Source organism: Taudactylus pleione, unplaced genomic scaffold, assembly GCF_031769625.1.
Source record: "Taudactylus pleione unplaced genomic scaffold, aTauple2 ptg000381l, whole genome shotgun sequence".
NCBI lineage: Eukaryota > Metazoa > Chordata > Amphibia > Anura > Myobatrachidae > Taudactylus > Taudactylus pleione.
Genome location: NW_028284782.1, coordinates 6,342,068 through 6,354,090, shown reverse-complemented (window position 1 = coordinate 6,354,090; position 12,023 = coordinate 6,342,068). Strand labels below are relative to the sequence as shown.

General features: G+C 45.3%; 1 non-coding gene across 1 annotated transcript; it reads left to right on the top strand.

Moving 5' to 3' along the window:
* Positions 1 to 674: 674 nt before the first annotated feature.
* LOC148507850 (U2 spliceosomal RNA) lies at positions 675 to 856 on the top strand. The gene has a single exon (XR_015869664.1). It is a non-coding gene; the product is annotated as a U2 spliceosomal RNA (small nuclear RNA).
* Positions 857 to 12,023: the final 11,167 nt, after the last annotated feature.

The following is a 12,023-nucleotide window of genomic DNA, read 5'->3' as shown; positions in this document are numbered from 1 at the left end:
TCTGAGTTACGTCTACAAGCAGAACACATCCGTAAGTCTGCAGTGTTCCTGGGCGAGGCTTCCAGGGAGATCAATCAGATCAGTACTCGCATATCCGCTTCTGCTATTTCTGCCCGCAGAGCTCTCTGGTTCTCCCAGGAGAACTTACACTGGGCCCTCATTTCATTCTTTTCATGCGCCACTGCCCTTTCGTGGTAGAGCCAAGTTGCTCCCACGCAAGCAAGGGGTGACAGAGGTAGAGATTGCCCACATACAGCTGCATGGTGACAGGAATAGAATCTAGCTAAGAAACAGGTGGCATGACTGTCTTCCATCCCACTTTGGATCTCCTGCAGTGAGAGCTCGCTAACAGACATTCACACAGGGCCAGGATTCTGCGGGACGGTATCCAGTCTCTACAAAGTTAGACGGGGCTAGTTCCGGTTCCAGTGCATCAACGATGTGGGGGGTTTTACTCAAACCTCTTTGTGGTGCCCAGGTCGGATGAATCAGACAGGCCCATCTTAACCCTGAGATCCTTAACTGTATCTGATGATGTATAGTTTCAATAGGGAGTCACTTCAGTCTGTCATTGCGAGCTTGGAACCAGAGGGGTTCCTAATTTCCTTGGATGTTCGCTTATTTCCATGTCCCCATTGGGGAACCGCACTTCCTGCATTTTACAACCTTGCAAGATCGCTTCTCGGCCTTTTGGCGAAGATCAAAGGTAGTATCTGTTCTTATCAGTTTAATATCTCATACGGCCCCTGTCTGGGTGCCATATAGTAAATGGATTGTTTGAACAGGAAGATGGAAGAAGAGCTTGCTCTATGTATTGACCTGGTTTTGGAATACTTCCAAGACCGGTGCACACTTCGGTCGTCAGGAGTGAACATTAATCCTTATTTGGACGACCTGTTAATCAAGGTTCCATCAGAATCTCTTACACTTCTCTGTCATATTAGACTTTAATACTAACGGTTGGATAATCAATTTCAAGAAATCCAATCTCAGTCCGGCCAGAGACTCCAGTTTATGGGGATGATCCGGTATACGGTATTACACAGGATTTTCCTTCCGGATGACAAAGCTTGGGATATCCGGCTGCTGGTTCAGCTAGTCCTTAGACTGAAGAGGGTGTCCTTGCTTCTTTGTCTGCGTCTCTTGTGGAAGATGGTAGCTGCTTTCAAGACACTACAATTCGGACGATTCCACTTCCGAGTGTTCCAACCAGACCTGCTATCACAGGGATCAGGATCTCACCTGAATCTACATCGACTAATCCGTTTGGCTCAGGCCACCAGGGTAGCGCCCCTCTGGTGGGTACAATCCCATTCGGAGTATGGAATTGGATAATAGTGACAACGGACGCCAGTCTCCAAGAATGGGAGCAGTGGTCCTCAACTATTATTTCAGGGTCAATGGTGCACACAAGAAAGACAGTGGCCCATAAATGGGTTAGAACTCAGAGTAATTTACAGTGCTCTGTTAGAAGCAGCACAGTTGCTAAGGCCTATTCCGGTAAGAGTTCAGTCAGAAAGCAACGGCCATCACTTACATCAACCGCCAGGGAGAAACTCAAGTCGCATAGCCATGTGGGAAGTCTCTCAGATTCCCCGGCGGGCTGTGAGTCAGTCAGTAATTCTGTAGGCAGGATAGCCATCCTAGAGCATGGAAGCTTCACCCAGACGTGTTCCATGCATTAGTACATCAATGAGATCGTTCTCAAGTGGACTTCATGGCATCTACGACATTTACCTGTTTTCTCCGATCCCTTTAATTCTTCATCTAAATAGAAAGAAACTCAAGTCGGCCTTGGGGCTACAAACTGGCCTCAGAGAAGTTGGTTCTCGGATCTTCGGTCCCTCCTAGCAGATGTCCCATGATCTCTTCCTTTACGCCTGGGTATTCTGCTTCAGGGTCTTTTTCATACACCCCAGATTAGCGCAATTGCGTTTATGGGGTGGCTCTTGAAACTGATATCTTAAGACACGGAGGCATCCCAGACTCGGTTATCCTATATAGGCTTCACGACAGGAACCTGGTTTTGGCTGCACATTATCATTGTACCTGGCATTCTTCTATAACCGGGTGTATAGGTCAAGACCTTCCGTCTAGAACTTCCGGTTTTCCTGTTTTTCTCCAAACCGGATTAGAGTCGGGACTGCGTTTTGGGATTTTTAAAGGTGCAGGTTTTTTCTGCTTGTTCCATTTTCTTTCAGCGCAAGTTGGCCCCCATACCTGTCGTGCTGACGTTCTTCAGGAAGTTTTGAGTGTGCAGCCACCTTTTTTGTACCACTTACAGCTCCCTGGGACTTAAATTTGGTACTTTTATATCTTCAGTTTTCCATCTTGGAACCGATTTAGGAGGTTGGTATTAGTATTTGTCTGGGAAGACTGTCCTCCTCCTGGCTTTGGCTCGCAGAGTTCCGGAATTGGAGGCTCTGACCTATAAGCTGCCTTACCTTGTGTTTTCATGTTGATGGGGCGGAACTCAGGACGGTAGCCGCTTTCCTTCCTATGTCGGTGTTGGCTTTCAACATAAACCAGCCTATTGTGGTGCCTTTTTTGATAGAGGACTCGGGTGTTTCCTCTATTCTTGATGTGGTTTGAGCTTGCCGCATCTATGTTGCTCGGATGGCGTCCTCCGCTAGTCCGAGATGCTTTTTGTCCTCTATGATGCTGTTCGGAGGGGTTGACAAGCAGCCAAACAGACATTGGCTCGTTGGATCAGACTGACTATCTGTCAGGCTAATGATCGTCAGCATCCTGTGTCCATTCGACTCTTTCCACATGTTCTGTGGGTGTGTCGTGGGAGCCTGGGAGGTGTGCCTCCACTTACAATTGTGCCATACGGACACATGGTTATCGGTTCACCCTTTCTAACGTTTTACGGGTTGATACAATTGCGGCTTCTGCATAAAGTTTTGGCCGCATTGTTCTGCAGGTTCCTCAGAGCGCTCCCGCCCGTGGGGTAAACTTTGGGACGTCCCCAGCGTAAGCACCTCCAGTGTCCCCTAGTGGATGAAAGAGAAAAAGGGATTTTGGTACTTACCGGTAAATCCTTTTCTCTGATTCCACAGGGGACACTGGATGCCCACCTCAGCACTCTTTGCCTGCCTGTTCAGTTAGTTTCATATGTTGCTGTGTGATCATCTTTCTTCACTCCTGTTGATTTCCATCTCCTCTCAGTCTTCATTTTCTAAACTGAGGGCTGATGGGGGATAGAGGGGGAGGAGCTTCACACTTCTGAATTATTTAAAGTGCCAGCTCCTGTTATCCATGCCTCTATACCCTAGCGTAAGCACCTCCGGTGTCCCCTGTGGAATCAGAGAAAAGGATTTACCGGTAAGTACCAAAATCCCTTTTTCTCACCCATGGCCATTCTTTTGTTGGTGCACATTTGGTAAGTATGACTAGGGCCCAAGTTCACGGAACTGGCTCATTTGAAGTAAACAAAATCATATAGGACTTGCGTGAGGTATCCCATAGGTGGTCCTTACATCGAAAATTTAGGCAGATATGAGATCATTAAGTTTGGTATATCGGCTATACAATTGTCCTGATGTCTAGTCTTCAATATGTGCCTCAGTGCAAACCAGTGCAGATTAGGAATTAGCCTCTGGAATTGTCTGCATTAACTTCAAGGTTTGCTCTTTGCATCTTTAACCTGAGGTAGTTAACCATCCAAAAACATATTTTTTGTCTCAAAGTGACTGCAGGTTTCAAGTTAATAGTATACTGCTTGCCTAATTTATTTGTAAATACTCAGTTATGAACTGCTGCTGCCTAGTAGGATTTTATAATTATAAGCAATTCTTAGGCTGGGCACACACTAAGCGACCCGCCAATGAGATGCTTGATGGTGCCAATGACCGATATATCGAGCAATTGGTACACACTGCACAATCCAGTGAATGACCACCCAATATATCGTTCACAGGCACCCTTGCCAGAGTCAGCATAGGGATCGCTCCATTGGCTGTGCATGCAGACAAATGGAATGACCGCGATGAGCGACCTGTGGGAGACCGTATAGTTGGTACACATTAGACGATGTGCCCGATATTTTGGACCAGACGACATATATCGTCTAGTGTACCCAGCATTACTGTCACTAAATACCTCAGTTTGCACTGTAAGAGGTTATCTACTCGCTTTAGTATGTGTTAGAGATGTTCTCCCCTGGATGCACAATGCTGCACTGGGACTTATAGTCCATCTAGCCTTTTCCTGCTGTTCTTTGACCAGATGAGAGGGGAATGTGGCAAGGTGCATAATACTGGGAGATATTAAACAGACCTCAGTCTCAGGCAGAGAGGATGATCCTTCCTCAATTGTCAGGAGCCTAGTGGTGGTTGCTTGGTTTCTCCTCAATTGCTTCTCACACCAAGCACTGCCTCTGAAGGCTGTCTGCGGCTCCTTCAGTGGCCCCTCCGGACCCTGCCGTGATGTCTGCTGTGAGAGAGCACACACGCTGACCGTGACCTCTCTCCATTACAGGTGCCTCAAAACTAGAGATGTGCACCAACCCCCGTGTTTTGATTTTGGATCTGGATTTGGTTTCGGATCTGAATCTGGTTTTGGATTTTTTTCCTTGGTGTTTTGTTTTTTGTTTTTGGTTTTGGATCTGTATTTTTCCCCAAAAATGATATAAATAGCTAAAACCACATAATTTGAGCCTATTTTTGTTTCTATAGTATTATTAACCTTAATAACAATCATTTTTAGGCATTTCCATGCATTTGTAACCAACTCAGAGCTCACAATATTGATTTAACTATTTTTCACCAATATAGGCCAAAAGCTGCAGCGAGCTGGCTGGCTAAAGTAAGCGACAGAGCAGCGGCACAAACGCACGGCAGTTTAAAAAAATATAGAACATCTATGAAACATTGCCACACAGCAGTGGCAGACAGGATGGCAGTTTAATAAACTATAATAATGTCAGTCGGCAATGCCCCAAATTGTGCCAAATATAAAGAAAAGAGATGCAAGATGGAATTGTCCCTCCCACCCACTCTTATGTGGGATATTAAAAAAGATATGCACAGTTTAACAAACCAAGCACTTTAGCCACTAGGACTGACACTTTCGTGGCTGAACTCCTTGGATTGTTTGGGCCCCCACAAAACATTTTTCGGAAGGACTACCTTCAATTATTAAGGAGGAGGTTGATGATGAGGGTGTTGGTGGTGGAGATTGCATGTGCTTGCCCAAACTGCTGGTAGCTGATACCGGACTGCTTGTTATTAATTTACACATTATTATAATTTTGTTAAACAAATAACATGAACTCGCTGCAAATGACGTACCAGGGAGGAGGTGCCTAGATGGTTAACGTCCCTTCCTCTGCTAACTTTGGCTTTACAAATGGAACAGATGCCTTCACAACTGTTGTCAGAATTTAAATTAAAATAATTCCACACCCAAGACGTGACTTTTCTGGCTTTCTTTTTATCATGAGCTAGAACTGCTGCCACTGGTGGCTGATTTACGCAAACATCCTCATCATCAACATCCTCATTAGCATCAGATAGGACACAAATTCCCCCCACATCCTCCTTGTGCACTTCCTTCACACTATCATCCGTATTTTCTATTATTTCACCATCTAATACTAGTACAGCCGTCATGGCGTCAGTGATCCACTGTGAAACTGGGTGACAGCTGTTATACTTCCTCTATCAAAGGACTGTTTAATAGTCAATTGTTTTTTTTAACTTACTACTAGTAGTAGACTTCTTGGTCCCTTTCTGGGATGAAGATCCAACCCCAGCAACAGCAACAAACGTAGCACTCAAGGATCCTTCTGAGGATCACGGATAGGAGAGGAGTCTGTCATGCTTTTGAAGGTGGATGCAGGACTATTTCCGATCATGATTGAGGATGTTGATGATGATGCAGTTGTTGGTGGTGGAGATTGCAGGCACTTGGATCCAGATAGAAGAGAGCAGCTAGGTGACACTGGAGTGATTGTTGTTAGATTTTTTTGTCCCCAAAGTTTCTGAATTTGAAATACCCTTTTCAATTTGAAGAATGTGCTGCAAGTGACGTAACAGGGAGGAGGTTCCTACATGGTTACAGTCCTTACCTCTACTCACTGTTTCTTGGCAATGGTTACAAATGGCTTGGAAAATGTTGTCCGGATTTAGGTGGAAATGATTCCACACATGAGATGTAGATTTTTTGGTCCTTTGGCCAGGCATGCCAACAATGAGATTTTTCCCACCATGGGCAACAACTGTTACCTGATTTACAGTTTTTACACAAACATCCTTGCCATCAACATCCTCATCATCATCAACATCCTCATCATCCTTGTTGTTATCGCCAACTAGATAAACATCCTCTTCATCCTCCTTGTGCAATTCCACAGAAGCATCCTCGATTTCTACGTCAGAAGGCACACAAATGGTGGAAGGAGGATCCTCTTCAAGTACAGTATTACTAGAAAGGTCAGGCTCACACATGGCAACAGCGGACACACTTGGACTCTCGGGATATGTGATTTTCCAGAGCACACAGTTGGCTCCGGCGTCTTACTCGTCTTAACAATTTTTATTATTTTTGTACCTCTTCTACAAGCAGAGGGGCTTAAATTATTAGAACCATCAGTCATAATAAATACAGGCCAATGCCTTATCCTTTCCTTGCCACTTTGTGTAGTGAATGGCATATTGCCAATTTTTTGTTTCTCTAAAGCTGACTTAGCTTTAAAGTTTTTTGCTTTAACAGGGTAAAAGTTGATTTTTTTAGCCTGACTTTTTGGCCTGACTTAAGCCCAGGTACATTGGCCTTTTATAGATGACATTGACGGCCTTGCATCGTCATCATGACTGCTGCCAGCAGCTACAAGACTGGTATGTGGATCTTGCTCTCCGGTCATGTGACTGTCCTCCACCTCCATACCCACTACACACACAAAAATTTTTTGGGGGGATTTGGGGGGGGCAGCAGCCCTTGACAGACAGCAGCACAGCACCCCTGCGCAGCTACGCCGATGACAGTGACAGCCAAGTGTGGCTGACACGCACAGAAAAAAAATGTTGGTTTTATTTTTTGGGCAGCAGCCCTTGACAGACAGCAGCACAGCACCCCTGCGCAGCTACGCCGATGACAGTGACAGCCAAGTGTGGCTGACACGCACACAAAAAAATTGTTGGTTTTATTTTTTGGGCAACAGCCCTTGACAGACAGCAGCAAAGTAAACCTGCGCAGCTACGCCGATGACAGGTGTGGCTAACACGCCACACAAAAAAAATTATTTATATATATTCTTTTAACACTGGGGTGAACCCCTGAAAGAGGCAGCAGCCTCTTAACAGACAGCAGCACAGCACCCCTGCACTGATGACAAGTGTGGCTAACACTAATTTTTATTTTTTTCACACTGGGGAAGTGAAGTGCACTCCTGAAGGACAGAGCACCCCCTGGACAACACAGCACTACAGCCAGCCAGCCATATGGCAGGACAACAGCCAGCTCCTGTGGACAGGACGACAGCCAGCCAGCCCCTATGGACATGACAACAGCCAACCAGCCCCTCTATAGACAGCAGCCAGCCCCTCTATAGACAACAGCCAACCAGCCCCTCTATAGACAACAGCCAGCCAGCCCCTCTATAGACAACAGCCAGCCAGCCCCTCTATAGACAACAGCCAGCCAGCCCCTCTATAGACAGCAGCCAGCCAGCCTCTCTATAGACAACAGCCAGCCAGCCCTTATAGACAAAAGTAGCCAGCCCCTATGCACAGCGTCAGTGTGCAATTAATATTATATTTATAACAGGTTAACAACAGCACAGCACAGATCCCAGCTCCCTCCCTCTTCACTCTCCACAGACAGAATGAAAAATGGCGGTGATCGCGGGACATTTATAGAATCCAAAACCTGCGAGAATCCAACAGCGGGTTGATGACGTTTTGCCTCGTTTTCAGATCCGAGTCAGGTGGGAAAACCCGAGCCGACTCGTATCTGCCTCGGGTCCCCGAAGTTCGGGTGGGTTCAGTTCTCAGGGAACAGAACCCGCTCATCTCTACTCAAAACCAACCGCCGCTCTAACAGCTCTTTTCTTTTTATGTCAAATACTTTAAGCCACCTCCTCTCCTGCTCAGACATGTGACTGCAAGAACAGTTTATTTTTTTGTGTCCCGTGGGTCCCAGTTGCCAGGGCAACATCAGCCTTTGCTGCAGCCATGGCTGCTCTGTAACTGTAGCCTTTTAACTATTGGGAGCTCTACAGTATGGTTGATACCTCAAACATCGGGGTATCACAGAAGTATAAATATAATAAGTGTTGGAATGTATCGTATATTATTTTCAATTTATTCACTGTTTTCTTCTGAAGCTAGTTTTCCTGCAATATTTTAGTTACACTGTTCAGTGCTAATGCTGAACAGAGGGCCTGATTCAGATCCGGATGCTCTGACAGAGCGTTCGCTCTGAATCAGGGCCGGCCTTCTGTTTTTTTAGAGCGGCCTCCTGGCCGCTCGCATAGCTGTGGGTAACCACCCACAGCTATAGCGAGCGGCCAGGAAGATGGTTGCGATGGTTAAGACCATCATGACCATCGGGCTTGCGACGAGACCCTTGTGGTAGGGTCTCGTGGCCGCAAGCCCAAGAGAGCTTTCGGCTCAAACAGAGCCGAAAGCTCTCCCACTGACATCACTTGTGATGTCAGTGGGGCCGGCCCCAGACGGTAGGCGTTCCCATGGGAACGTCTCCGTCTGGGCAGCCACGCCCCTGGCCTGCCCACCAAAGGGGGCGTGCTGTCACTCAACAATGACAGCACGCCCCCTTTGGTATGAGACCCGGAGCAACGGTTTGCCCGTCGCTATCCGGGTCTCGCGCATGCGCACGATGGAGCGGGCTCCGTCGTGCGCATGCGCACTGGGCCAGCATCGACCCGCTTGCGAGCACATAGCGCTCGCGAGAGGGTCTGAATCAGGCCCAGATTTAGATAATGAATAAAATGTTGCACTGCCTGGCTGGATATTTGTGGAGAATGTGAAGCGATGATGATTAGTCGCAAATTGGTCAATACATTTGTTGCCTTTAACAGAATTAACCCAGTAGCTGTACTTGTTTGCCAATGGGGTAAGCCACTTTGTCAGAACCTAAGTTGACGGACACCAGTTGACTGCAATGTCTATATAATTTTATGTGATAATGATTTGTGAACCAACTATGCTTGAAAAAAAGAATTAACATCACTGGTAAAATGTACAGCAAACAATAACAGTTTTGAAATAACCTATTTGTCAGAACAGAAATCTTTATTTATATCTGGCCCATACTATTTCTTCTCTGATAGGCAGATTTTGCGAATTAAATTTTTTGCCCAGTAAACTATATTAATTTACCTATATACATGGAAAGTATCGGAAGAAATTGAGACATCCTGAGCTAAGGGCCTGATTCAGAGCCGCTCGTAAGCGGCCGCTCGTTCGCTCCGAGCGATGTTTGTCCAACTGTGCATGCGTACGGATCGTTATACGCATGCGCGAACCAGTCAGTGCGGCCGAAAATCGTTTGTCCGCTAAATAGCTAATGCCTGCTAATATGAGTGACAGGAGGAGGCGTATGTGGGTGGTAACAGGGGAAGGTGCTTGAAAACGGGGAGTGGAGATCCGAACGCAGGCGTGCTTAAAGGTCAAAAAGGGCGTTTTATGGGTGTGCATAATTAATACTGGAGCGTCATTGACCACGTCACTGGGTTATTTTATAGCCAGAACTGCTCGCAAATTTGAGGTAGCAAACACCAGCCACAAGAATAGTGAGCAGTTCATACGCTGTTCGATGTACTCGATTAATCTAATAAATAGCGTACATGACGTATGATGCGAGCGGCCAGGGGGCGTCTTTTTCAAAATTACAACCGCAAGTTTTGTTCGCTCGTTCAGACATAGAGGCGTCAACAGACCGCAAAGAGCGAACGGGTCTGAATCAGGCTCTAAGTCATCTAATTTTGCAACCAACTACAAAACATCCACCTGATCACACTGACTCAGTCTGGCCGCTGTACACAAGAGCTGAGCTGGCTAATTTGCAACAGATGTCACGCATTGTAGACAAGTTCATTCACAGGGTGGTGCAAAGCAGATCTTATTTAGATTAGTACAATAATAATCATTCTGCATGTATGCAGCATAAGCCACATTCACAGGTTCTTATACATGTTTAGTCAAATAAACTAATATTTTTCTCTTGATGAATGATTTTCCTCAAAGCTAAATCTATAAGCATAGCTAACGGTTATGTGATTTTTTTTCTAAAATATTGCATTTCTATAAACATTTTCTCTAGAATTATAGAACAAATCCTTTTAGTTGACTTGCTACTTTCACCAACAGACTAGGGCTACTGTACTATGAGATTCCTTGAAAATTGTATAGTGGATGTCCAGCATAAGGGTCTTAGATAGAGATGTGCGATTCGGTTCTTCAGAAATCCAAATCCTCGCGAATTTCGTGAATCTGGACAGATTAGAGTCGTGGTTCTAATCTCCTGAGGAGATCCAAATAAATCCGAGTCGCAGTTCTGATCTTCCAGTGGTTAGGAATTCAAATTTTAAATCCAAATTGCGGGTTTTGTATTGCAAAATTTACATGGTACAGTATTAGATGTTTTTAAAAACTTTTTTAAATTGTTTTTATTTTTTAAATAAGCCAGATCCAAAACCACAACCAAAACCACAACCAAAACACTTGAGGTGGTTGTGCAAAATCAAAACCAAAACTTCAGGATAAATCCAGATCCAAAACCAAAACCAAAACACGGGGGTCAGCGCACATCTCTATTCTTAGCTGCCTGGTTGGTCCTTGATGAGGATAAGCCTCACATAATACTTTTTTCAGGGAGGATATTGAGAAGATCCCTCTAAAAAGTTACATTAGAGTGGAATAAACACAATGTGCCCAGAATCTCTGAGCGTTTAAATGCAATACTAAATAGGATATCGAAGTGAACGTCATTGGAATATCTCCAAAGTAATATACCACCTTAGCAGTTTGCCTCTGTTATAAAACCCAGGCACAATATACATTATGAGAATCAGTCTAGGGGCTCTATTTATTAACATTATTTTTACTAAAATAAAGTGAAAAAAGGTGTTTTCACACCCTTTTCACATTATTTTAGTATTACCTATAGTTATTACAGGGCAATTGGAGTAGAATTCATAAAATTCTACTCCAACCCCTAAGTATCACTTATTTTTAGTAATCAGATCGCATTTCCCAAAACTGTAATGGGAAATGTGATCCGACCAAAGTGACTAAAAATAAATTGTAAAAAAATACCGGGGAAAGCCCTGTGATAATAATGCCACCTGGAGGTGGCGTTATCCAGGGTCTCCCCCGGTTACCGGACTCCTACTCTGCTCTAAAAGTCAGAGCAGAGCCCGGAACTGGTCCCAGTGATCAGCTATGTGGTCTAAAGTGACCGCAAGCTGATCACTGTAAAAAAAAGAAAAAAAATTGTCAATTTTTTTTTTACTTACCTGACTCCAGGGACCGTTGATCGGGCCTCCGGTGATGTCTTCCCTCCAGTCAGCTGGTCTCCCACAGTGCACTATGGCCCGGTTATCAAGTGATCGGGTCCCAGTGCAGTATGGGAGATCACCTGATCGGAGGCATGGAGGACATCACCGAAGGCCCGGATCATGCAGGTAAGTGTAATTAAGGGAGAGGGGGGGTCGCGGGGGTCCGCGATCGCGGGGGCGGGGCTTAGTGCCAGCGGCGGCCGGTCGGCACATTTGTGGGCACTTAGTCACGGTATCTAGTATGCGGAGGGGATTCGCAGGGACAGAGCTTTATCGCAAGCTCTGTCCCTGCAAGGGATTTGTAGTAAATCCCTGTGATATTGCCCGAATTCGCAATGCGAATTCAGTCGATAATATCACACTGCAATCTGCATTCAATATGCGGATTGTAGTAAATAGAGCCCTTTATAAGATCGTATGTGATCATCAGTATTTGGTTGTTCACGTGATTTAAACTTGAAGTTGTGATAATTTAGCAGTTGCTGTTTCACAAGAGATA